We start from the raw sequence: 22,787 nt of genomic DNA on the forward strand, positions 1-22,787 counted from the left end.
TCCTTGATTAGATTAATGGCTTTCCAATTAACACCTTTTCTAGTTTGGTGAGTTTCCGAGCCATGCTTCTTCGTTCCTTGGGCTCTGACCAGCCAGAGAAAACATGGGTTTGGGGAAGTTATCTGTGTTGTCTCTTTGTAAACTGCAGCCTTTCCATATAATCTATACTTTTAACATTTATATATATATATATACAGAATCAATGTTATCATTATTAAACACTTTTATTCTTATACCAGTGTAGTACTGAGGGAGGGCTGCATTGACGGAGGTGCCGTCTTTTGGATGAGATGTTAAACCGAGGTCCCGTCTGCTCTCTCAGGTGGATGTAAAAGATCCTGGTAGCACTATTTCAAAGACGAGCAATGGTGTTATCCCTGGTCAATATTTATCTCTCAATCAACATCACTAAGATTATCATGTCATTATCACATTGCTGTTTATGGGAGCTTGCTGTGCCAAATTGGCTGCTGCATTTTCTACTTTACAACAGTGACTACAGCTTCAAAAAAAGGCACTTCATTGGCTGTAAAGCACTTTGGGATGTCTGGTGATTATGAAAGGCATTATATAAATGTAAGTGTTTCATTTTCTTTCTTATGAAGATGTCAGGAGTTTATGGAACTATCTTTATAGACACTGCATTTCAAAGTTTTAAAACGTAAGTCTTTTGCCATCTAATTTTTTCTGATTTATCACATTTTCTCTTCTACACTATTCAACCTTGGTGATGTCCTGTCTATGGGCCTTGGTCCTTCACCTTGGTTTCTTAATGATGCAGAGACAAACTGTTATGTATGTAAACCTGTAAATACCATAATCTAACCACCAGAGGGCTTATCCCCTGGAGTCCCAAGGAATCCCACAATCTCTTGGGAGCACCTGTATATATGGAGACCTCACAGGCTGAAGAGGCACTCTGAGATCTGTAATAAAGGACTACTGTCACTCCTTGCTTTGAGTTTGCAGTATCTAGTCTCACTCTTTATTCAAGAGATAACAACTGGCGACGAGATACAGATGACGAACCCCACCACAACAATGCAGAGGACCGTGGGCATCCTGGAGACATTTTCGGAGGGAGATGATTGGGAAACCTTCATGGAGCGAATCGCCCAATACTTCGTGGCCAACGAGCTGATAGGAAAAGCGAGCTGCCAAACGAAGGGCGATCCTCCTCACCGTTTGCGGGGCACCAACGTATGGCCTCATGAAAAACCTGCTCGCTCCAAAGTCGTACGATGAGTTATGCACACTAGTCCAGGAGCATCTAAACCCGAAGGAAAGCGTTCTGATGGCGAGGTATCGGTTCTACACGTACAAAAGGTCTGAAGGCCAGGAAGTGGCGAGCTACGTTGCCGAGCTAAGGCGCCTTGTGGGACATTGCGAATTTGAAGGACACTTGGAGCATATGCTCAGGGACTTCTTTGTACTTGGCATTGGCCATGAAGTAATACTTCGCAAACTTTTGACTGTAGAGACCCCAACCATAGCGATAGCCCAGGCGTTTATCGCCACAAGTGACAATACCAAACAAAATTCTCAGCACACTAGTGCTGCTGCAAGTACTGTGAACAAAGTAATGTTGTTTTCGAATCGAAATGTACATGGCAGGACTTACACACCTGCAGCTGCACGTCCGCAGATGACTCAGAGTCCACCATCAAGGGAGGTGAATACAAAGCCATTAACATATTGTTGGCACTGCGGGGTGATCATCATTCCCATTCAAGCTGCTTCAAAGAATACGTTTGCAAGGGTTGTGGAACAATGGGACACCTCCAACGTATGTACAGGCGAGCTGTAAACCCTGCTAAACCTGAAAACCACCATGTTGCAGAGGAGGACAGATCCACGGTGGATCACGACGAACCAGAGCCTCAGACCGAGGAGGCATAGGTATATGGGGTGCGCACATTTACCACAAAGTGTCCCACGATAATGCTGAAGGTTGAGTTAAATGGACTCCCGGTGTCCATGGAGCTGGACATGGACGCAAGCCAGTCCATAATGAGAAAAAGACTTTCAATAAATTGTGGTGCAGCAAGGCCTCAAGACCAGTCCTGACTCCCATTCGTACTAAACTGAGAATGCACACAAAGGAACTGATTCCCATAATCGGCAGTGCTACTGTAAAGATCTCCTACGATGGAGCGATGCATGAGTTACCACTCTGGGTGGTACCAGGTGATGGCCTCACACTGTTCGGCAGGAGCTGGCTGGGAAAGATACGCTGGAACTGGGATGAGATCCGAGCGCTTTTGTCCATAGACGACACCCCATGTGCCCAGGTCCTAAACAAGTTCCCCTCGCTGTTCGAACCAGGCATTGGGAAGTTCCAAGGAGCAGAAGTGCAGATCCATTTGATTCCGGGGGCGCGACCCATCCATCACAGGGCGAGAGCGGTACCTTACATGATGAGGGAGAGAGTAGAGATCGAGATGGACAGGCTGCAGCGAGAGGGCATCATTTCGCTGATCGAATTCAATGAGTGGGCCAGTCTGATTGTTCCAGTCCTCAAGGAAGACGGCACCGTAAGAATCTGTGGTGATTACAAAGTAACTATTATTCATTTCTCAATGCAGGATCAATACCCGCTACCAAAGGCAGACGACCAATTTGCGAAGCTGGCAGGAGGGAAAATGTTCACGAAGCTCGACTTGACCTCGGCCTACATGATGCAGGAGCTGGAGGAATCATCGAAAGACCTCACCTGCATCAACACGCACAAAGGTCTCTTTATTTGCAACAGATGCCCGTTTGGGATTCGATCAGCCACGGTGATATTCCAGAGGAACATGGAAAGCTTACTGAAGTCGGTCCCGCGCACCGTGGTCTTCCAGGACGATATCTTGGTTACAGGTCGGGACAGCGTTGAGCACCTGCAGAACCTGGAGGAGGTTTTAGTCGGCTCAATCATATGGGGCTCAGGCTAAAATGCTCGAAGTGCATTTTCCTGGTGCCTGAAGTGGAGTTCCTGGGGAGAAGAATCACGGCGGATGGCAACAGGCCCACCGATTCGAAGAAGGAGGCAATCAAGAACGTACCGAGACCACAGAACGTGACGGAGCTGCGGTCGTTTCTAGGACTCCTGAACTATTTTGGTAATTTCTTACCAGGTCTTAGCACATTTCTAGAACCCCTGCACTCTTTACTGCGTAAAGGAGTTGAATGGGTATGGGGTAAAAGGCAAGAAAATGCCTTTGACAAAGCTAGGAAGCTGTTATGTTCAAACAAATTGCTTGTGTTGTACGATCCATGTAGGCAGTTGGTACTAGCATGTGATACGTCGTCGTACGGGGTCGGGTGTGTATCGCAACAAGCTAATGAATTTGGGAAATTGCAACCGATTGCTTATGCATCCAGAAGTCTATCTAAGGCTGAGAGGGCCTACAGTATGATCGAAAAAGAAGCGTTGTGTTTACGGGGTAAAGAAACTGCATCAATATCTGTTCGGGCTCAAATTTGAATTGGAAACCAACCATAAGCCACTTATATCCCTCTTTTCTGAAAGCAAGGGGATAAATACGAATGCATCGACCCGCATTCAGAGATTGGCACTCACGTTGTCCGCATACAACTATGCCATCCGTCATAGGCCAGGCATAGAAAACTGCCGATGCACTCAGTAGGTTGCCATTGCCCACCACAGGGGTGGAGATGGCACAGCCCGCAGATTTAGTTATGGTAATGGAAGCATTCGAAGTGAGCAATCACCTGTTACTACCCGACAGATTAGAACCTGGATGAGCCAGGACACCTTACTGCCCTTAGTAAAAAATTGTGTGCTCCATGGGAGTTTGTCTAGTGCCCAGGTAGAGATGCAAGAAGAAATAAAGCCGTACCAGCGGCGCAGAGATGAAATGTCTATACAGGCAGACTGTCTCCTATGGGGTAATTGGTAGTGGTGCCAAAAAAGGGCAGGGACACATTCATTAGTGATCGCCACAGCATCCACCCAGGCATTGTAATGATGAAAGCGATAGCCAGATCCCACGTGTGGTGGCCCGGTATCGATGCAGACTTAGAGTTCTGCGTGCACAAATGTAATACATGTTCACAGTTAAGCAATGCACCCAGGGAGGTGCCACTAAGTTTATGGTCCTGGCCCTCCAAACCGTGGTCCAGGATCCATATCGACTATGCAGGCCCATTCTTGGGAAAAATGTTCTCAGTGGTTGTAGATGCGTGCTCCAAATGGATTGAATGTGTGATAATGTCGGCAAGCACGTCTGCTGCCACCATTGAAAGCCTACGGGCCATGTTTGCCACGCATGGCCTGCCTGATGTCCTTGTGAGTGACAACGGGCCGTGCTTTACCAGTGCCGAGTTCAAGGAGTTCATGACCTGCAATGGGATCAAACATGTCACATCTGCCCCGTTTAAACCAGCGTCCAATGGTCAGGCAGAACGAGCAGTTCAAACAATCAAGCAGAGCTTGAAAAGGGTAACTGAAGGCTCACTGTAGACTCGCTTATCCCGAGTCCTGCTAAGTTACCGCACAAGACCCCACTTGCTCACTGGGATCCCTCCCGCTGAAATGCTCATGAAAAGGGTACTTAAGACATGGCTCGTGTTAGTCCAGCCTGATCTACACAAACAGGTAGAGAGCAAGCGGCTTCCACAGAATACGTATCATGATCGTGCAAATGTGTCATGCGAAATTGAGATAAATGATCCTGTATTTATGTTGAACTATGGACAAGGTCCCAAGTGGCTTCCTGGCACTGTTTTGGCCAAAGAGGGGAGTAAGGTGTTTGTGGTCAAACTCTCAAATGGACTCGCCTGCAGGAAACACTTGGACCAAACCAAACTCAGATTTACGGACTATCCAGAACAACCCACAATTAGACTCTACCTTTTTCAACCCTCCAACACACACACAAGTGGCATCCGACCCAGCGGCTGACCACGAAGCAGAACCCATCACCTGCAGCAGCCCAACAGGACTCACTACCCCCAGCAGTCAAGCAAGGCCAGCTGCACAGCAGCCCAGCGAGGGCCCAACAAACGACGCGCCAAAACCAGCATTTGCACCGAGACGATCAACCAGAGAAAGGAAGGCCCCAGATCGACTCACATTGTAAATAGTTACACTCTTGACTTTGGGGGGGGGGCAGTGTTGATATGTATGTAAGCCTGTAAATATCATGTCTAACCACTAGAGGGCGTATCCCCTGGCATCCCAAGGAATCCCACAATCCTTTGGGAGCACCTGTATATAAGGAGGCCTCACAGGCTGGAGAGGCACTCTGAGATCTGTAATAAATGATTACGGTCACACCTTACTTTGAGCTTGCAATATCTAGTCTGACTCTTTATTCAAGACATAACACAAACTACAGAGGTTTATGGGGGGAGTTTTAACATTGAGGAGTGTTTGACTTTAGGTGAGGTTGGGGTGGGGGAGGTTTAAGTTGGTAAAAATATCAGTGCATCTGGAAGCTGGTTCCAGCGCGTGGATGTCCGGGTTTAACTCAGGCGTGTTCGACTGCGTATGCATAACCTCCTCCAAAGCAGCAAGTTAGCGATTAGAATATTTAAATCACTGAATGCAGCGATATTTCAACTGCCTTTTAAATTTAATGGTGTATGCACGGGTTTCTCGGTCTTTCTGAAACGCCCCATTAAAACCATGGCGAGAAGAGACGGAAATTCATGGGGTTCGTTAAAAGTCAGGCATACAACAGTAATAGTCAGTCTTACAGTTGTTTTCTTACCTCCCACTGGGAAAGGGTTTGTTGAAAGTACTTGTGGTGAGAGGCTAATTTCTACCTTTTGGAGGTATTGTGACTCAAGATCAGGATGGGTTGCGCCATGGCTGCCTTAGATTGGACCTTGGACGAGGAGCAAGAAGACCATCTTCAGCAGCAACAGCCTGCTGCAGAGAGACCTGCAGGTAGTCAGTAGAGAGGAGAGCAGCAGAGGTGTCGAGTTCACAGGAGGCACTACCTGCGTATAATATATAAAAGCAAAATGGCTGGACTGACATATGAGGAGAGACAGGTTAGATGCGGGAAGAATGTTCCCGATGTTGGGGAAGTCCAGAACCAGGGGACACAGTCTTAGGATAAGGGGTAAGCCATTTACGACTGAGATGAGGAGAAACTTCTTCACTCAGAGAGTTGTTAACCTGTGGAATTCCCTGCCGCAGAGAGTTGGTGATGCCAGTTCATTGGATATATTCAAAAGGGAATTAGATATGGCCCTTATGGCTAAACGGATCAAGGGGTATGGAGAGAAAGCAGGAAAGGGGTACATAGAAACATAGAAACATAGAAAATAGGTGCAGGATTAGGCCATTCGGCCCTTCGAACCTGCACCGCCATTCAATAAGATTATGGCTGATCACTCCCTCAGTACCCCTTTCCTGCTTTCTCTCCATACCCCTTGATCCCCTTAGCCGTAAGGGCCATATCTAACTCCCTCTTGAATATATCCAATGAACTGGCATCAACAACTCTCTGCGGCAGGGAATTCCACAGGTTACCAACTCTCTGAGTGAAGAAGTTTCTCCTCACCTCTGGAGCATCCACGATGCTGAGAATGACGCGAATAGCACATTTAGCGAGTTGGTCTTACCGTAGGTAAATGGTACACACCCAGATAGGGAATGGGTGACCAACAGGAAGAGCAGTGGAAGGAAGGTAGGGCAGGGGTCCCCTGCGGTCATCCCCCTGCAAAACAGATACACCGCTTTGGATACTGTTGAGGGGGATGACTCATCAGGGGAGAGCAGCAGCAGCCAAGTTCATGGCACCGTGGGTGGCTCTGCTGCGCAGGAGGGCAGGGAAAAGAGTGGGAGAGCGATAGTGATCGTGGATTCGATTGTAAAGGGAATAGATTATCGTTTCTGCGGCCGCAACCGAAACTCCACGATGGTATGTTGCCTCCCTGGTGCAAGGGTCAAGGATGTCTCGGAGCGGGTGCAGGACATTCTGAAAAGGGAGTTGTCGTGGTGCATATAGGTACCAACAATATAGGTAAAAATGGGATGAGGTCCTACAAGACGAATTTAGGGAGCTCGGAGCTAAATTAAAAAGTAGGACCTCAAATGTAGTCATCTCAGGATTGCTACCAGTGCCACATGCTAGTCAGAGTAGGGATCACAGGATAGCTCAGATGAATACGTGGCTTGAGGAATGGTGCAAAAGGGAGGGATTCAAATTCCTGGGACATTGAAACTGGTTCTGGGGGAGGTGGGACCAGTACAAACCGGACAGTCTACACCTGGGCAGGACTGGAACCAATGTCCTAGGGGGATTGTTTGCTAGTGCTGTTGGGGAGGAGTTAAACTAACATGGCAGGGGGATGGGAACCTATGCAGGGAGACAGAGGGAAATGAAATGGAGGCAGAAGCAAAAGATAGAAAGGAGAATAGTAAAAGTGGAGGGCAGAGAAACCCAAGGCAAAAACAAAAAGGGCCACATTACTGCAAAATTCTAAAGGGGCAAAGTGTGTTAAAAAGACAAGCCTGAAGGCTCTGTGCCTCAATGCAAGGATTATTCGTAATAAGTTGGACGAATTAACTGCGCAGACAGCAGTTAACGGATATGATGTCATTGGCATCATGGAGACATGGCTCCAGGGTGACCAAGGCTGGGAACTCAACATCCAGGGGTAGTCAACATTCAGGAAGGATAGGCAGAGAGGAAAAGGAGGCGGGGTGGCATTGCTGGTTGAAGAGGAAATTAATGCAGTAGTACGGAGGGACATTAGCCTGGATGATGTTGAATCAGTATGGGTGGAGATGCGGAGTACCAAAGGGCAGAAAACGCTGGAGGGAGTTGTGTACAGACCACCAAACAGTAGTCGTGAGGATTAGGACAGAATCAAACAAGAAATAAAGGATGTGTGCAATCAAGGTACAGCAGTTATCATGGGCGACTTTAATCTACATATTGATTGGGCCAACCAAACTGGTAGCAATGCGGTGGAGGAGGATTTCCTGGAGTGTATAAGGGATGGTTTTCTCGACCAATATGTCGCGGAATCAACTAGAGGGCTGGCCATCCTAGACTGGGTGATGTGTAATGAGAAGGGACTAATTAGCAATCTTGTTGTGTGAGGTCCCCTGGGGAAGAGTGACCATAATATGGTAGAATTCTTTATTAAGATGGAGAGTGACACAGTTAATTCAGAAACTAGGGTCCTGAACTTAAGGAAAGGTAACTTCAATGTTACGAGGCGTGAATTCGCTAGAATAGACTGGCAAAGGATACTTAAAGGGTTGACGGTGGATAAGCAATGGCAAACATTTAAAGATCACATGGATGAACTTCAGCAATTGTACATCCCTGCCTGGAGTAAAAATAAAACGGGGAAGGTGACTCAACCGTGGCTAACAAGGAAAATTAAGGATAGTGTTAAAACCAAGGAAGAGGCATATAAATTGGCTAGAAAAAGCAACAAACCTGAGGACTGGGAGAAATTTAGAATTCAACAGAGGAAGACTAAGGGTTTAATTAAGAAGGGGAAAATAGATTACGAGAGGAAGCTTGCAGGGAACATAAAACTGACTGCAAAAGCTACTGTAAGTCTGTGAAGAGAAAAAGATTAGTGAAGACAAACGTAGGTCCCTTGCAGTCGGATCCAGGTGAATTTATAATGGGGAAGAAAGAAATGGCAGACCAATTGAACAAATACTTCGGTTCTGTCTTCACGAGGGAAGACACCAATAACCTGCCAAATGTACTAGGTGACAGTGGGTCTAGTGACAAGAAGGAACTGAAGGATATCCTTATTAGGTGGATACTGAGGGAATGATCAGCCATGATCTTATTGAATGGTGGTGCAGGCTCGAAGGGCCGAATGGCCTACTTCTACATCTATTTTCTATGTTTCTATGTTTCTATGTATATTGTATACAGTATACTACATCTGGGAGTCCCTGGCCAAAGATCGTCCTAAGTGGAGGAAGTGCATCCAGTAGATTAAAGTCGCCCATGATAACTGCTGTACCTTTATTGCACGCATCCCTAATTTCGTGTTTGATGCTGTCCTAAACCTCACTTCTACTGTTTGGTGGTCTGTACACAATTCCCACTCGCGTTTTCTGCACTTTGGTATTCCGCAACTCTACCCATACAGATTCCACATCATCCAAGCTACTGTCCTTCCTCACTATTGTGTTAATTTCCTCTTTAACCAGCAACGCTACCCCACCTCCTTTTCCTTTCTGTCTATCCTTCCTGAATGTTGAATACCCCTGGATGTTGAGTTCCCAGCCTTGGTCACCCTGGAGCCATGTCTCCGTAATCCCAATTACATCATATTCGTTAATAGCTGCCTGCGCAGTTATTACGAGTACTCCTCACATTGAGGCACAGAGCCTTCAGGCTTCCCTTTTTAACACACTTTGTCCTTTAGAATTTTGCTGTAATATGGCCCTTTTTTGATTTTTGCCTTTGGTTTCTCTGCCCTCCACTTTTACTTTTCTTCTTTCTATCTTTTGCTTCTGCCCCCATTCTACTTCCTTCTGTCTCCCTGCATAGGTTCCTATCCCTCTTCCATATTACTTTAACCCTTCCCCAATAGCACTCTCCCTAGGACATTGGTTCCGGTCCTGCCCAGGTGCAGACCGTCCGGTTTGTACTGGTCCCACCTCCCCCAGAACCGGTTCCAATATTCCTCCTGCACTACTCCTCAAGCCACGTATTCATCTTAGGTATCCTGCTATTTCTACTCTGACTAGCACGTGGCTCTGGCAGCAATCATGAGATTACTATCTTTGAGGTCCTACTTTTTAATTTAACTCCTGTCTCCCTAAATTCAGCTTTTAGGACCTCATCCTGTTTTTTTACCTATATCTTTGGTACCTATATGCACTGGCTGTTCACCCTCCCCTTTCAGAAGGCCCTGCAGCCGCTCTGAGACTTCCTTGACCCTTGCATCAGTGAGGCAACATACTATCCTGGAGTCTCGGTTGCGACTGCAGAAATGTCTATCTATTCCTCTTACAATAGAATCCCCTACCACAATAGCTCTCCCATTCTTTTTCCTGCCCACCTGTGCAGCAGAGCCACCCATGGTGCCAGGAACTTGGCTGCTGCTGCCTTCCCCTGATGAGCCATCTCCCCCAACAGTATCCAAAACGGTGTATCTGTTTTGGAGGGAGATGATCGCACGGGACTCCTGCACTACCTTCCTATTCCTGTTCTGCTTGATGGTCACCCATTCCCTATCTGCCTTTGTAACCTTTACCTGCGGTGTGACCAACTCACTAAATGTGCTGTTCATGACATCCTCAGCATTGCCGATGCTCCAGAGTGAATCCATGTGCAGCTCCAGTGCCGTAATGCGGTCTGTCAGGAGCTGCAGCTGGATACACATCCTACATACATAATTGTCATGGACACTGTCCCTGATTTCCCACATAGCACAGGAGGACCGTGACATCGGACTGGGCTCTCCCGCTATGAGTTAACCCTTAAATTAATTTAATTTGACAACTAATCACCTTGGCTATGACGTCAGCTTTCAATTTCTTTTTGCTTCTTTTTTGCCCTTCCTCCCTGCAGTACCTTGCTGCAGGGCCTTTAGTAGGCCTCTCACCTCTCGCTGTTCGCTGCTCCACCTCCCGACTGCTGCACTCGATGCTGCTGGCCCTTTAGTAGGCATCTCACCTGTCGCCGCTCGCTGCTCCGGTTCCCGACTTCTGCTTTTTAATCCCGACTTCCTAATTTTTAACTTACCTCTGCTGGATATTTGAACCCTGCACCATAGTGAAATTGAACATTATTCTAATTAAACTCTTCATAAGTATGGCAGTTGAATAGTTCATATCTGAGTCACTTGCAAGGAACTTCCCTGGAACTTGTCCCACGCCACCACCATAACTTTGGTTGATTTTCAGCGGAGACCCATTCACGCGTATAAACGGGGATTCCGTGGAAGCTGCGGCAGTAAAGTGGAAGAAGTCCCGAGGAAATTCCTTGCGATTATTTTCTGCCATGTTTGATAATGAGAAGTGACCTTTTCCCTCTCACTCTATCAGCAGATGTGACTGCTTTTGATGGTTCTCCTGGATTGCTATGTTGCTGATGGGAGCTCCACAGGGCTTCAGTTCAACTCTGGCGTTATGGGTTGTTGTGTATGCACGCCTGTTTACTGTGTGATGTCTGTAACACTGTTATGCAACACTGAATGTACCTTTACACTGTACACACCTTGCCTGTACACCAGAGGGTGCTGTTGCTGGAGACCTAAGGGTTACCTGCACACTGCAGGTAACCCAGTATAAACAGGAACACACAGCTTGTTGTCTGCACTCAGGAGCTGTAAATAAAGGACTACAGGTCTCCACAGTTTAAGTATCATACCCTGCCTCGTGGAGTCATTACTAAAGGTGCCTACATACACTACATGGGTCATCTGAAACAAACTTATAATCTAAGGGTTCTGAGAGGTCACAGAAATCACCAATCATAATGACAATATCCAGAAGGCACTGATATACACAGTAGCAGTGTTGGAAATGGTTTATCGATTTACAGGTTTTCTTTAAAACTTCCTCAGTTGGCTGTTATAACAGAACAGAGTCTCATTTGTAGATCTGAGCAAATGTTTGTTGGGCAAACACATGGCTTTATATTTGTCTTTATTAAGGTGCTGTCTTTATGATGAATGTGCAGTACCTTGTCTGGATCTCCCAGCTGACAATAAATCATTTCAGCATTGATTCTCTGAGTGTTTCTTTCTTGCAGTGTCCTCCTGTCAGGATTAAAATTCCTTGACCCTGGAGGCGAATTTTATTCTCTATTTTACTGCATTCTGTTTGTTTGCTTATAAATGTAATTTGTGCATTATGTGGAATTTAAACTTGTTTTCCATCTTCTGTTACCAGTAATCCTAATATGCCAAAAAGCAACAACTTGGGTATACTGCCTATGGCTTTGATGTTTATGCTTTAACTCAGTACCATCTAATGAGACTCACAAGCAACAACAAATAAGGATTCAGGTGGAACCTTACCGACAGAGTATCATCCCAACATCAGTTGGGAGATGTTAGTGGTAAAGTGATTGATGTACATGCCTAAGCATCTAAAACAGACGATTCATGGTGTTAGTCCCTCAGGGTGTATCAAGCTTTCAGCCTCTTAGTTGAGTGTTTTTTTTATCTTTTGTTTATTAAAGTAGGGGAAGAAAGGCTGGAAAATTAAACATATTTTTCTACTTGACATTCAGTCAGCACGATAAATGCCTAGTTTAGGTTAAGGTGGTTAAGCATAATTTTAGGAACATATAAGACTGGAAGGGTGCATTGTGGTCTTTGTGGCCAATCAAAACATTGAAAAATACCACACACTATTCTAGCTCTCATATTCTTCACCCGCTTTTGCCACCAAATATCGATCAAGCTCCTTTTTGAATTTGCCAACACTATGCCCTGATTTCCTCCTCGTGAAGTTCCATATATTCACCATCTTCTGTTAGTCCATTACAGTCTAATCTCAAACCTGAAATACCATTAACTACTTCCCAATCTTCAGATTCATATTCATAGTCCTAAAAGATGGAGCTTTCAATGCTGAGTCTTGTCTTAACTATCTGACAGCAACATTTCCTTGGTATACAAACCCAAAGTGAATGGATAGAACTGTTAGCAAGAATGAATAACATAAATTAAGCATATCATACTTCTTGCTAGCTTCTAGTACAAAACAGTTAGAATTTTACATTGAAGTATTGAACATCAGACAGGTAACCCTACTGTGAAGCTTCTCTTTTCTTTTAGTGTTTAACAATAAACATCAGATTATTCCGTTGACAATGATAAAAATATCTACAGAAAAAAATACAGTTGATGTTTCTCAGAAGAATTTTACATCCTGCAGTAATTATTTTTCATGTCAAAATTAATAAGCATAATTATGCAAATTGTACAATATTTACATATTAAAATTTTTTGATTCTATTTTATACAAATTAATTTACACTGTAAAGGTGATGTCACAGCCAAGGCGGTAAGTGATTGGCGGTGATTGGTGAGCAGTTTTTCTTTTTTCTCTTCTATATCAGTGAGTAAACTTTGGCATTGTTTTTGCCAATTTAAGTGTATCTAAGGGTTAAGTCATGGCAGGAGAGCTTGGTCATGTGATATGCTCCTCCTGTACCATGTGGGAACTCAGGGACACTTTCAGTGTCCCTGACGACTACATGTGCGGGAAGTGTATCCTCCTCCAGCTCCTGACGGACCGCATTGCGGAATTGGAGCTGAGGGTGGATTCACTCAGGAGCATCCACGATGCTGAGAATGACGTGAGTAGCACGTGTAGCGAGTTGGTCTTACCGCAGGTGAAGGGTCCACAGCCAGCAAGGGAATGGAAGACCAGCAGGAAGACCAGTGCAAGGAAGGTAGTGCAGGGGTCCCCTGCGGTCATCCCCCTGCAAAACAGATACACCGTTTTGAGTACTGTTGAGGGGGATGACTCATCAGGGGAGGGCAGCAGCAGCCAAGTTCATGGCACCGTGGCTGGCTCTGCTGCACAGGAGGGCAGGAAAAAGAGTGGGAGAGTGATAGTGATAGGGGATTCGATTGTAAGGGGAATAGATAGGCGTTTCTGCGGCCGCAACCGAGACTCCAGGATGGTATGTTGCCTCCCTGGTGTAAGAGTCAAGGATGGCTCAGAGCGGGTGCAGGACATTCTGAAAAGGGAGGGTGAACAGCCAGTTGTCGTGGTGCACATTGGTACCAACGATATAGGTAAAAAAATGGATGAGGTCCTACGAGACGAATTTAAGGAGCTAGGAGCTAAATTAAACCGTAAGACCTCAAAAGTAGTAATCTCAGGATTGCTACCAGTGCCACGTGCTAGTAAGAGTAGGAATCGCAGGATAGCTCAGATGAATACGTGGCTTGAGCAGTGGTGCAGCAGGGAGGGATTCAAATTCCTGGGGCATTGGAACCGGTTCTGGGGGAGGTGGGACCAGTACAAGCCAGACGGTTTGCACCTGGCCAGGACCGGAACCAATGTCCGAGGGGGAGTGTTTGCTAGTGCTGTTGGGGAGAAGTTAAACTAATATGGCAGGGGGATGGGAACCAATGCAGGGAGACAGAGGGAAACAAAAAGGAGACAAAAGCAAAAGACAGAAAGGAGATGAGTAAAAGTGGAGGGCAGAGAAACTCAAGGCAAAAAACAAAAAGGGCCACTGAATATAAAGGGGCTGCAGGAGCGGTCAAAACTAAAAATCATGGTTTAAAAACTAGTATTAAAGCACTTTACCTAAATGCACACAGCATTCGAAATAAAGTAAATGAGTTGATGGCACAAATCATTACAAATGGGTATGATTTGGTGGTCATTACAGAAACATGGTTGCAGGGTGGCCAAGACTGGGAATTAAACATACAGGGGTATCTGACAATTCGGAAAGATAGACAAGAAGGGAAAGGAGGTGGGGTACCTCTGTTAATAAAGGATGATATTAGGGCAGTTGTGAGAGACGATATTGGCTCTAATGAACAAAATGTTGAATCATTGTAGGTGGAGATTAGAGATAGTAAGGGGAAAAAGTCACTGGTGGGCGTAGTTTATAGGCCCCCAAATAATAACTTCACGGTGGGGCGGACAATAATCAAGGGAATAATGGAGGCATGTGAAAAAGGAACGGCAGTAATCATGGAGGATTTTAACCTGCATATCGATTGGTCAAATCAAATTGCATGGGATAGCCTTGAGGAGGAATTCATAGAATGCATACGGGATTGTTTCTTGGAACAGTATGTTACAGAACCTACAAGGGAGCAAGCTATCTTAGATCTGGTCCTGTGTAATGAGACAGGAATAATAAACGACCACCTAGTAAAAGATCCTCTCGGAATGAGTGATCACAGTATGGTTGAATTTGTAATACAGATTGAGGGTGAGGAAGTAGTGTCTCAAACGAGCGTACTATGCTTAAACAAAGGGGACTACAGTGGGATGAGGGCAGAGTTGGCTAAAGTAGACTGGAAACACAGACTAAACGGTGGCACAATTGAGGAACAGTGGAGGACTTTTAAGGTGTTCTTTCATAGTGCTCAACAAAAATATATTCCAGTGAAAAAGAAGGGCGGTAAGAGAAGGGATAACCAGCCGTGGATAACCAAGGAAATAAAGGAGAGTATCAAATTAAAAACCAATGTGTATAAGGTGGCCAAGGTTAGTAGGAAAATAGAAGATTGGGAAAATTTTAAACGACAGCAAAGAATGACTAAGAAAGCAATAAAGAAAGGAAAGATAGAATACGAAGGTAAACTTGCGCAAAACATAAAAACGGATAGTAAAAGCTTTTACAGATATATAAAACGGAAAAGAGTGACTAAAGAAAATGTTGGTTCCTTAGAAGATGAGAAGGGGGATTTAATAATGGGAAATGTGGAAATGGCTGACACCTTAAACAATTATTTTGCTTCGGTCTTCACAGTGGAAGACACAAAAACCATGCCAGAAATTGCTGGTCACAGGAATGTGGGAAGGGAGGACCTGGAGACAATCACTATAACTAGGGGGGTAGTGCTGGACAGGCTAATGGGACGCAAGGTAGTCAAGTCCCCTGGTCCTGATGAAATGCATCCCAGGGTATTAAAAGAGATGCGGAAGTTATAGCAGATGCATTCGTTATAATCTACCAAAATTCTTTGGACTCTGGGGAGGTACCAGCAGATTGGAAAGCAGATAATGTAACGCCTCTGTTTAAAAAAGGGGGCAGACACAAGGCAGGTAACTATAGGCTGGTTAGTTTAACATCTGTAGTGGGGAAAATGCTTGAAACTATCATTAAGGAAGAAATAGCGGGACATCTAGATAGGAATAGTGCAATCAAGCAGACGCAGCATGGATTCATGAAGGGGAAATCATGTTTAACTAATTTACTGGAATTCTTTGAGGATATAACGAGCATGGTGAATAGAGGTGTACCGATGGATGTGGTGTATTTAGATTTCCAAAAGGCATTCGATAAGGTGCCACACAAAAGGTTACTGCAGAAGATAAAGATACGTGGAGTCAGAGGAAATGTATTAGCATGGATAGAGAATTGGCTGGCTAACAGAAAGCAGAGAGTCGGGATAAATGGGTCCTTTTCGGGTTGGAAATCGGTGGTTAGTGGTGTGCCACAGGGATCGGTGCTGGGACCACAACTGTTTACAATATACATCGATGACCTGGAAGAGGGGGCAGAGTGTAGTGTAACAAAATTTGCAGATGACGCAAAGATTAGTGGGAAAGCAGGTTGTGTAGAGGACACAGAGAGGCTGCAAAGAGATTTAGATAGGTTAAGCGAATGGGCTAAGGTTTGGCACATGGAATACAATGTCGGAAAGTGTGAGGTCATCCACCTTGGAAAAAAAACAGTAAAAGGGAATATTATTTGAATGGGGAGAAATTACAACATGCTGTGGTGCAGAGGGACCTGGGGGTCCTTGTACATCAATCCCAAAAAGTTAGTTTGCAGGTGCAGCAGGTAATCAGGAAGGCGAATGGAATGTTGGCCTTCATTGCGAGAGGGATGGAGTACAAAAGCAGGGAGGTCCTGCTGCAACTGTATAGGGTATTGGTGAGGCCGCACCTGGAGTACTGCGTGCAGTTTTGGTCACCTTACTTAAGGAAGGATATACTAGCTTTGGAGGGGGTACAGAGACGATTCACTAGGCTGATTCCGGAGATGAGGGGGTTACCTTATGATGATAGATTGAATAGACTGGGTCTTCACTCGTTGGAGTTCAGAAGGATGAGGGGTGATCTTAGAGAAACATTTAAAATAATGAAAGGGATAGACAAGATAGAGGCAGAGAGGTTGTTTCCACTGATCGGGGAGACTAGAACTAGGGGGCACAGCCTCAAAATATGGGGGAGCCAATTTAAAACCAAGTTGAGAAGGAATTTCTTCTCCCAGAGGGTTGTGAATCTGTGGAATTCTCTGCCCAAGGAAGCAGTTGAGGCTAGCTCATTGAATGTATTCAAGTCACAGATAGATAGATTTTTAACCAATAAGGGAATTAAGGGATACGGGGAGCGGGCGGGTAAGTGGAGCTGAGTCCACGGCCAGATCAGCCATGATCTTGTTGAATGGCGGAGCAGGCTCGAAGGGCTAGATGGCCTACTCCTGTTCCTAATTCTTATGTTCTTTTGTTCTTATGTAATATTAATTGACTGATGTAGATAAAGAAAGTGTACAGAAGTCCTTTGGAGATAAAATCGAATATGAACAGAAGAACTCTCAGGGCAGACTGAGGACACAGTTCCAAATCAGAACAGAAGTATTAATGTGTGAAGCAGTAATTAATTAATGATAAAACAAATTTAAATTTGTAATCACCACATAGATGTGGCAAACCATAAGTCTCCATGATAGAAATATTTATTTTAATTCAAAATCCACCAGAGAAATAATAAAAGATATCACTAATGTGTGCCAGCTTGTTAAACAGTGATTCAGAGACCTACGGAGAAGAGGCAGTGTAGTCAATGATTATCTAACATGGGCTAGTGTGCATCATTAAGATTGTAATAGCACACTGACATTGTGGAGGTGCAGTAAGTGCATTGCTGCTCCATCACAATGTGCTCTGGAGTGGTAGAATGCAGATTCAAATTTGCAATTCCTCGTAGACAGAGGCCTTGATCTTGGCTGGGCCCTTAGGGAACTTGCTGCAAGTAGGTGAGACCCTATTTGCTGTGTTGACAGAAAGAACTGTTAAAAATGATATAGGAAGCAAGGTACTGGAACTGAAAATAGCAGGTTTATGGAAAATGTATTATAAATGCCGTGATGGGAAAGAACACACAGTGAACAAAATATCTGTGGTCCAAATCATAATATCGCCATTCCCACTGGTCTGATGTTTAATATCAAGCTCACATAAAAAAAAATGTGGAGCAGTTACAGTAGCTGTAGACATTAATAAGCTCATTGCATATGTTTTGGGAAGATTAGCTGGGAGAGATGTGCACAACTTCTGGTATGTACCATATTGAAAGGAAGAACTTGCATTTATATAGCACCTTATCATCCTCAGGATGGCCCAAAGCACTTTACAATGAATGGCTTATTTTTGAAGTATAGCTACTATTGTCTTTTTGACAAACATAGCTGCCAATTTGTGCACAGCAGTGCCCCACATAAAACAAATGTTATGAATGACCAGATAATCAAGTTTGGTGGTGATAGATGAGAGAAGCATGTTGGCTAGGACACTGGGAATATTCCCAGATTTTCTTTCAAGGGGGAGGTGTTTGCGATTGCATGAATTATGTCATATGATTTAATTCCTGCATTTGTGTCCTTAACAATGCGAGGTGCAAGAGATACATCCCTGACATCCAGCTTGCTAAGGGCATTGATGACATTGTAAATGTAAAAGGCCATGGTTTCCCTAATGCAATTGATTACAGAATGATCAAACTCAGCAGAGAAACTGATCTATTAAACAAACTAGACAATTTTGGTTTCAGGCCACCACTCTTGTGCTGCAGCAAGGTGCACCAGTCGGTTTGCTCCGGCCCACCTGAGGTGGGTGCATCAATTGTGCCATAAATGGTGCAGGTGCCTTTGAGCAGTATACAGATTTCCCTGCTCTCAGGATTTGGCACCTTGTCCCAGATCTACCCTCAGAAACCCTCCAAAGGAATTTTAAAGCTCAACTGTCACTACTCTCACTTAATGCCAGCACACATTATGAAAAAAGAGCGTAGTGCTGTTGGTGTGAAAACACATAATAAAGCATTGACGGCTGTTGAGCAAGGTCTAGCAGTAGTTGTGGGTGATGAGGGGAAATCTGTACAGGCCAGAGGCTTAGCATGCTAAAAGTCCCAATTGAGTTGTATAGGTTTATAGACCTTGGTGGGCCTGGTTTTAACCAGAGACTTTAACATTAGCAGCACCATACTGCAGAGTCACCTGTGTCCTTTTTTACAACAGTGGATGGTGGTCTGAATATTATGCAAGAATCCAACACTCAGATAGACATTTCCATTTCCTTCTTGACTGTTGTCATGGTTGTCAGTACCACAGACTACATTCAACATGTGGCAACATTAGTGCCAACTGCAGTGTGGCGATCTCAGTTATGCAGACCATAGGCACAGTAGGAAGCTCTCTCATGAATACTTTCATTGCTGCTATGAAAGCTTTGGAATCCAAACTCCAAAATGCATTCATGTCTGACTTTAGCTCAGTTAGAGAACAGTTACATAGGGATTATGAAGCCTCATAGATCCCCAATCTTCTAAATTTACACAATTCGTGGGTAGTGTGAGAACATGCTTTCTAACACAGGCAAGTGTGGAATAGCTGGTGGAGTTGCTGGTTGGAATTCATGTCACAGGCAGTTCAGAGCCAATGCACAACTCACAATAGATGCCATCTATGAAAGCACTGAACACACAGCAAAGGACACCGATGACATTTATGTAAGTCCGTGAAGAAGTTCACAACACATAAGGGCAAATATGACAGCACAACACTTTAAATACATACACCACCAACACTTCATAATAAAATTAGCTCATGTTTGTTGTCTGTCACTCTTCCATTGTACAAGTTATTTTAACCATACCCGATTGGTGGAAACCGGTCTGGTGAACAGGCAGTTAAAATCGCCCTTGAGGTCCCGCTCTCTTCCCGGAGGTTCCAATTTTAACCTGCACTTCTGAGCAGGCAAGAAGAACACCCGCTGGAAACTGGGTTAAATCAACTTGCCACTCGGTTCCTGATGTGCAGCTATTTTAACGCAGCTGTTTTCTTGGCCTGACTCAGGTGCGAGTCTCTAAAATGTATACAAATTGGGGTTCTATCACTTAGTTAGGATGCTTAAATTGCCTGCTGTTCATGCCCCACTCTATAAAACCCAGCGGACACCCAGCAGAGGCCTTGTAATTTAAGTTACCATATACAGTAGACACCTCAAATAACTGGAGAAATACCACCAACGATGTCTTCGCAAGATCCTGCAAATCCCCTGGGAGGATAGACGCACCAACATCAGTGTTCTCAATTAGGCCAACATCCCCAGCATGGAAGCACCGATCACACTCGACCTGCTCCGTTGGGTGGGACACATTGTTCGCATGCCCGACACAAGACTCCCAAAGCAAACGCTCTACTTGGAACTCTACACGGCAGGCGATCCCCAGGTGGGCAATGGAAATGTTTCAAGGACACCCTCAATGCCTCCTTGATAAAGTGCAACATCTCCACCAACACCTGGGAATCCTTGACCAAAGACCACCCTAAGTGGAGGAAGAGCATCTGGGAGGGCGCTGAGCACCTCGAGTCTCGTCACCAAAAGCATGCAGAAAACAAGTGTAGGCAGCGGAAGGAGCATGCGGCAAACCAGACTCCCCACCCACCCTGTCCTTCAACGACTGTCTGTCCCACCTGTGAGAGAGATTGTAATTCCCATAATCATCATCATCATCATAGGCAGTCCCTCGGAATCGAGGAAGACTTGCTTCCACTCCTGAAGTGAGTTCTTTGGTGGCTGAACAGTCCAATATGAGGGCCACAGACTCTGTCACAGGTGGGACAGATAGTCATTGAGGGAAGGGGTGGGTGGGACTGGTTTGTCGCACGCTCATTCCACTGCCTGCATGCTCTCGGCGTTGAGACTCGAGATGCTCAGTGCCCTCTCGGATGCACTTCCTCCACTTAGGGTGGTCTTGGACCAGGGAGTCCCAGGTGTCAGTAGGGATGTCGCACTTTATCAGGGAGGCTTTGAGGGTGTCCTGGTAGCGTTTCCACTGCCCACCTTTGGCATGTTTACCGTGAAGGAGCTCCGAGTATAGCACTTGCTTTGGGAGTCTCGTGTCTGGCATGCGAACTATGTGGCCTGCCCAGCAGAACTGATCGAGTGTGGTCAGTGCTTCAATGCTGGGGATGTTGGCCTGAATGAGGACGCTGATGTTGGTGTGCCATTTGTAGGATCTTGCGGAGACATCGTTGGTGATATTTCTCCAGCAACTTGAGGTGTCTACTGTAAATGGTCCATGTCTCTGAGCCATACAGGAGGGCAGGTATTATTACAGCCCTGTAGACCATGAGCTTGGTGACAGTTTTGAGGGCCTGGTCTTCAAGCACACTTTTCCTCAGGTGGCCGAAGGCTGCACTGGCGCACTGGAGGCGGTATTGGATCTCGTCGTCGATGCCTGCTCTTGTTGATAGGAGGCTCCCGAGATATGGGAAGTGGTCCATGGTGTCCAGGCCCGCGTCATGGACCTTGATGGCTGGGGGGCAGTGCTGTGCGATGAGGACAAGCTGGTGGAGGACCTTTGTCTTATGAATGTTTAGCCTAAGGCCCATGCTTTCGTACGCCTCAGTAAATACGGCTACAATGCCTCTGTATGTGCGCAGATGCAGGCGTCATCCGCGTACTGTAGCTCGACGACAGAGGTTGGGGTGGTCTTGGATCTGGCCTGGAGACGGCACAGGTTGAACAAGTTCCCACTGGTTCTGTAGTTTAGTTCCACTCCAGCGGGAAGCTTTTTGACTGTGAGGTGGAGCATGGCGGCGAGAATGATTGAGGAGAGAGTTGGGGCGATGATGCAGCCCTGTTTGACCCCGGTCCGGATGTGGATTGGGTCTGTGGTGGATCCGTTGGTAAGGATCACGGCCTGCATGTCGTTGTGGAGCAGGTGGAGGATGGTGATGAACTTTTGGGGGCATCCGAAGCGGAGGAGGACGTTCCATAGACCCTCGCGATTGACAGTATCAAAGGCCTTTGTAAGGTCGAAGAAGGCCATGTATAAGGGCTGGCGCTGTTCCCTATATTTTTCCTGTAGCTGTCCCGCTGCAAAAATCAGGTCCGTTGTGCCCCGTAGGGGACGAAATCCACACTGCGACTCCGGCAGGAGCTCCTTGGCCACGGGAAGAAGACGGTTGAGGACACTAGCGACGACTTTTCCAGCGGCTGATAGCAGGGAGATTCCTCTGTAGTTGCCGCAGTCGGACTTGTCCCCTTTTTTAAAGATGGTTACAATTACTGCATCTCTGAGATCCCCCAGCATGCTCTCCTCCCTCCAGATGAGAGAGATGAGGTCGTGTATTTGGTCCAGCAGTGCCTCTCTGCCATACTTCAATGCCTCAGCAGGGATTCCGTCCGCACCCGTAGCCTTGTTGTTTTTAAGCTGTCTTATGGCTTTTTCTATCTCGTGCAGTGTTGGGGTCTCACTGAGGTGATGGTGGGTAGCATGCTGCGGATGGAATTGAGAATACTCGAGTCAAAGGCAGAGTCTCAATTGAGGAGATCTTTGAAGTGCTCCTTCCAGCGGGCCCTGACAGCCTCGATGTCCTTGATGAGTGTTTCCCCATTCTTGGCCAGCAGTGGAGTGGGGCCTTGGATGTTGGGCCCGTAGGTGGCCTTGACTGCGATGAAGAATCCTCCCACATCATGGTTGTCGGCCAGCTGCTGTATCTCCTGTGCTTTCTCCATCCACCACCTGTTCTTTAGGTCCCGGGTTTTTTGTTGGACCTCAGCCTTGAGCCATCTGCTTTGCTGCTCCCGCGTTGGGTTGTTGTTTAAAGCTCAGAAATGCCCTGCGCTTGCGATCGATGAGCTCTTGGATCTCCTGATCATTCTCATCAAACCAGTCCTGGTGTTTCCTGGTTGAGTAACTGAGCATCTCTTTGCAGGCACTGGTTATGGAGGCCTGGAGGGCAGACCAAGCGCTGTGGGCATTCTGCGTCTCAGGGTCATCAAGGCACGCCAGGTTAGCTGTGAGGCGCTGGCTGTATCGGGCTCTCTTAGCTGGGGTCCAAAAGTGCTCCTGCATTGACTTTTTTGCTGCAATGCTTCTGCTGCCCCCT

This window comes from Pristiophorus japonicus, chromosome 6, assembly GCF_044704955.1.
Source record: "Pristiophorus japonicus isolate sPriJap1 chromosome 6, sPriJap1.hap1, whole genome shotgun sequence".
Taxonomy (NCBI): Eukaryota; Metazoa; Chordata; class Chondrichthyes; family Pristiophoridae; genus Pristiophorus; species Pristiophorus japonicus.